Raw genomic sequence first — 6,085 nt, 5'->3', positions numbered from 1 at the left:
CATTATTGAATATATTAAATAATAAAAGTATTTTTATTTTATTAATAGAATTTTCTTTTTATTATTATTATTATTAAAATTATTATTATTATTATTATTTTTATTATTATAATAATTATTAAAAGTTATATAATATTATTAAATTAATTATTTTTATTATTTATAATAATATTTTGTATTTTTTAATATTATAATTATTTTTAAAATATTTAACAATGATAAATATAATATATCCAATAACTAAATTCAACAAAAAAAAAAAATAGAAGCTAGTAGGAGGTCGCATCCCCAGGATGCGACCATCTCGTGAGGTTGAAATTTTTTTGCTTCAAGAGGTTGCATTCCCAGGTTGCGATCAGCAACTGAGGCTAAAAAGTAGAGTTTTTTTAATATTATTTTTTAAAAGTGAGGCAATCTAGTATTAAAATAAAAAAAATGATATTTGTATAAAAAACCCTATAATTCAAGTAGAAAGTTTTCTATGAATCAAAAACAAAATAAATTATATTTATAAAGATAAAAAATATATTTAAAATGTTTCAAAATGATAATTTTAAATCTTTTGAAACAATTCATAAATTTGAGAGATTAATTTGCAAAAATTGAAAATATAGACTAATTTCCATATTTTAGAATATATATGGACAAAGTTCTTAAATTTAAAAGGACAAACATGCAAATTTGAAAAATAGCAGGTGGAATTTTGCACATTTGAAAAATGATATGATGCAATTTTACAAATTAAAAAAATATAGGAATCAATCTGCAAAAAATGAAAAAATAAATACGTATTATAATGTAGAATATAAAATATATAATAACCAATTTACGTAATTTGAAAATTATATGATCAGTTTGAGATTCACATTTTATAAAATACTAGAAGAGATTTTAATTATTTGTTTTAGATTGAATCGTAGATGTAGAGGGAATTGTTTGTGGCCACTGGCCAGTGGCAAACCTTATTTTGAATGTGGCGACGTCGTCGTTTGAAGGGTGTGAGACTGGATATAGATAAGAAGATTGGGTGTATAACAAATATAATGAGCTAATGAGGAGATAATAAAAGATATTGTTGGGGTTCCTTGAGATAATGAGGATTTTCATTTTGACTTTTCTTCTGACCATTTGTTATCTGTTTTTTCGATAATCTTAGGGTAAAGATAGAGTCACGTGACATCCAATTGCTCTGTAGATAATTTTTTATGACAACGTAAATAAATCTCGTCCGTAATTACAAGGTGTAATTTTAAATGAAATATTTTATTCTAATAATATTAACATTTATCTTTTAAATTAAATCAATTGTATTATTATATCATTGTGAGTGTTATATATCAATTTATTGTTTAAAATTAATTGTGTATTATCAACCACTTAAAAATAAAGTTATCAATTAAGTTCCTCTTAATAAGTCTCCTGCTAAACTCTTTAATTTTGGATTTTCTTTTGAGATAATTTTTTAAAAGTAAGTAACATTTGTTTTTCATTCTTAAAAGTGACAAGCGATGTCACAATAACTCTTAAAAGAAACAAAAACATTTAAATTCCTTGAATTAGTATTCCGTTAATTATTTATGTCCATAACTTTTTTCAAATTTTTAGTTGTCAAGATTTTTTTTCATATTATGGCACAAAAGATGACATTTATTTAATTTAATTTGATATCTATTATTTAATTGGTTTTTGGGCTTAAATGAAAGGGTTCACCACTCTATTATTTTGTCAATTTAATGTATTTTTTGGGGAAATATTTTTTATTTAAAAAAAATTGGGAATTTTTTTTTTCAAAAACAATTTATTAAACTTAATTTTATAAAAAGTAAAAAAAAATTGAATTTTTATTTTATTTTAGAAAAAAAATAAAAAGGTGTATCTATACCCACTTAACTAACAAAATTTTGACAACTTCTTTTAGTGGGGTATTTTTAATCATAAATTTTAGTAAATTTTACTATGGACCTTCACTGTTATACCTAATGCCAACTTTATCCTTAAATTTTTTTACTATTTTACAAACTCAAATTCACCTTTGTTTTTTCACCATTCAAAGATTTTAGAGTCAATTAATCTAAGTTTTCCAGTACGTAAAAGATTTTCGGAAACTACTGTAAAACTTTTTATAAGATTTCTAATAAATAAGATTGAAATTGTTGGAACTAAATTCATTTTATACTTAGAGTTTTTATGATAACAAAAGTATTTTATGAGAACAATATATTTGACTTCAAAGAGTATGAAAAAATATATGGTCAAGATTTGTAGAAAATTTGGTCAAAATTTATCTACAACAAAATATGAACAAAATTAATCTAAATAATTTACAAACGCAATCTAAACAAATTACGAACAAAATCAATCTGAAGAATGTACAATCTCAATCTTAAAAAAAAAAATGAAACATAATCAATTTGCAATCTGAACAAAATACAATTCATGATTAAACAATGACTAAATTGAAGCCCAAATTTTAACTATAAATAGATACTGAAAGTTGAAGAAGAGAATCATCGAAAAACAGAAAAAGTAGTCTTAAAGTTCAAAGAGAGAACCTACTCAAGTTCCAATCTTTTGTATCCAACCCGATAATTGTTTAGTTCCTTCTTCAATCTGGGGTTGTCAGGTTGTTAGGAGAATATTTGGCTTGTAGGGTCAATGTGGTTAGTTCCTCAAAAGTCTGGGGTTGTCAGACTGTTTGGGAAGACTGGCTTAGAGGGTCAGGTGTTTTGTAATTCAAAGTATTTAAATTAGTGGATTAAAGTCTTCTGAATAAGGGGATTAGATGTAGCCAAGTTAGTGGTGAACCAAGACAAATATACGTGTCAAATTATTTATGCTTTCATTGTTTGTTGTCTCTGAATTCGATCGCTTCTACTCCAAGTAAGTCACCAAAACCAAACTAGTTTTTTATTTATTTATAAATTATCAAAAAGTTGTTAACTTTGACAAACACAATTCAACCCCCTTATCGTGTTTGCACCTTCAATTGGCATCAGAGCTCGGTCTCAAGACTGAGCACTTAACAGTGTTTGAGAAAAGATCCAAGGGTTCAATATGTCTAGAATCAGTGAAGAAGCTGCTGGAGGAAACATCAACAGGCTACCTTTGTTTGATGGATAACGTTTTGAGTATTGGAAAGACAGGCTGAGAAGTTTCTATATTTTACAAGATCCTGAACTTTGGGATTTGGTGGAAGATGATTATATTGCTCTAAAGAATACTGATGATATTGAGATTATGAGAAATGAGATGAATGCTGATAAGAAGAAGATGTACAACATGCATCATAAGTCCAGAACATTCATGATAAATGCAATCACCTTCAAGGAGTTTGACAAGTTCACCAACAAGGAGACAACAGAGAGTATTTATGATAGTCTAATTCTGACCTATGAAGGAAGCAAACAAGTTCAAGAAGAAAAGGTCAACCTCCTAGTAAAAAAGTATGAGTTATTCAAGATGAAAGAAGATGAAGATATTGAAACAATTTTTTCCAGATTACAAACCCTGGTCTTACGATTAAAGGTACTTGAGAAGAGTTATACTACTGTTGATCATGTGAAGAAATTTTTTAGGAGTCTGACAAGCAAGTGAAGACCTAAGATCACTACCATTCAGGAAGCAAATGATCTGAATACTCTAAAGCTGGAAGAGTTAATTAGCTCTCTTAGATCACATTAAATTGAGCTTGAAGAAGATGAGCTAAATAAGAAGAACAAGACTTTGACCTTGAAATCTAAGCAGAAGAAGGTTCTAAAGGCAACATCAGAATCAAAGGATAGTGATTCAGATGATCAAAATCTGAACTTAGACGAAGAGAAGATTGCTTTCATATCCAAAAAAATTCAAAAGACGTGGCACAACAAAAAGAAGAAATTTCCCCAAAGATATTCTAAGCAATCCAATAGAGGGAATGATAATAAATATGACAAGAAAAACATCATCTGGTATGAATTCAATGAACCTGGACATATCAAGTCAAAATGTTCAAATATGGAGAAGGGGAAACACCAGAGGAAAGATTCCAGACCCAAGAAAAAGAGTTTGATGGCTAAATGAGATGATTATCAAGAATCATCTCACGATGAACAAACATATTTGGCTATGATGGCTCATACCAATTCTTTCTCTAGATCCAACACATATTCTGACTCTAGAAGTGAATCAATAGATAAAGAAATTGAGGTATTTTCTGACTTTACTCGATCTGATTTAATTACTACTATAAATGATTTTTTAAATAATAATCACAAATTGTCTTTAAATAATAAGATAAATTTGTTTAGCCTAGAGAAACAAGAGATTAAGTGTCTTATGTTAGTAAAGTGAAGATAAACTAATTTGATACAAAAGATTAGGTCATGCAAACCTTAGATGAATTCAAAACTGAATAAACTTCAACTTGTTGATTATTATGACCTCGTTATTACAGAATATTGTTGGTATCAGTGATCTCGCAATAACAGAAAATATATCAGTTTCGTTACAAAATTAATCAGTATCAAGTGCACAGCGGAATTTAAATTTTGAGGCATGCAAAGTTAGCAATATAGAAAATTAAAGAGAGAGAGTTAGAGAAGAAGACACAGAGATTTATCCTGGTTCGGTTGTTCAACAACAACCTACGTCCAGTCCTGAAAATCCAATCGGATTTCAGATTTTCTTCTCCTTCAATAGAAAGAATCAATTACAAAGATTTTCCAGTTTCCTCTCTGAAACCTATCAATCTCTAATTATGTCTTTCCTATTGAATACCCTCTGATCCCTGTAGACACTCAGCAGCCTATCACAGAATCAAAGTACGACTCTTTCTTGTTGAGCCCTCTCACCCAAGAAAGTAGCCACCAGTTTCAAGCTGGCTTTTCTTGCGTTCTATTCGTTTCAAAGATTTATTACAGAATGAATAGAAGATGTAAAACAAAAGAGTCTTCAATCTTTATGAATGTTGCTCCTCACGAATCTGGATATTCAAGGCTTGTTCATGAGCACATTATCATTTCTCTTAGATTGTCAACAAAACGTATTGAGATCTGTAATCACAATTATGAAGTTGTTAGTTTGTTGCCATGAACCGTTAAGAGCACTATGAGAAATTATGAAAGTTATGAATTGTTGGTAGAATAAAGATTGAAAGACACTTTATATAGTTTCTGAAAAACCAACTACGAAATCGATTTCCCAATCGATTTTGTAAAGTTATAAAAGGTGCTAAATCGATTTGCCAATCGATTATCGCGAGTCTTGTTTTTCTTTAATCTTGAAACTATACAAGCTAATCGATTTACCAATCGATTCTTTAAAACAACAATTTTCAGTAGAACATGTCCAAACTTGCATAAATCGATTTCCTAATCGATTTCTGGAGAACTGTTTCAATAAAAGTAAGTTCAATCGATTACTCAATCGATTTACCAAATCTCAGAGTCGATGTATAAAAACACAGAGTCGATTTGGTCACAATCTCAGAGTTCACTGTGTTTTCAAAAAGTTTATTTCAATCGATTTGCCAATCGATTTAATTCAAAACAGTGACTCAGTTATTTGATGTCAATCGATTTGTCAATCGATGTGATTCAAAACAGTGACTCAGTTATTTGATGTCAATCGATTTGTCAATCGATGTGATTCAAAACAGTGACTCAGTTATTTGATGTCAATCGATTTGCCAATCGATTATCGCGAGTCTTGTTTTTCTTTAATCTTGAAACTATACAAGCTAATCGATTTACCAATCGATGTGTTACCATCAGGGTTGATTTGTGAAATGTTCAATCGATTTCCCAATCGATTGCAACCAAACTTTATCAAAATTGAAAGTGTTACAAATAGATTGTCCAATTGATTGTATTTGTCACAGGTGAGGTCATTTTTTAAAGGATACTTCGTCAATCGATTTGCCAATCGATTTCCTCAGCACTGGAGTGCCACTGTGACTCATTCAATCGATTTACCAATCGATGTGTTACCATCAGGTTTGATTTGTGAAATGTTCAATCGATTTCCCAATCGATTACTCTCCAAATCAGAGGCTACTGACTTGTGCAGTTTTCATTTTTAATTAAGCTAATCGATTGCCTAATCGATT

The sequence above is a fragment of the Cicer arietinum genome, chromosome 1 (assembly GCF_000331145.2).
Source record: "Cicer arietinum cultivar CDC Frontier isolate Library 1 chromosome 1, Cicar.CDCFrontier_v2.0, whole genome shotgun sequence".
Lineage (NCBI taxonomy): Eukaryota > Viridiplantae > Streptophyta > Magnoliopsida > Fabales > Fabaceae > Cicer > Cicer arietinum.
Note: the sequence above shows the minus strand (reverse complement) of the source record.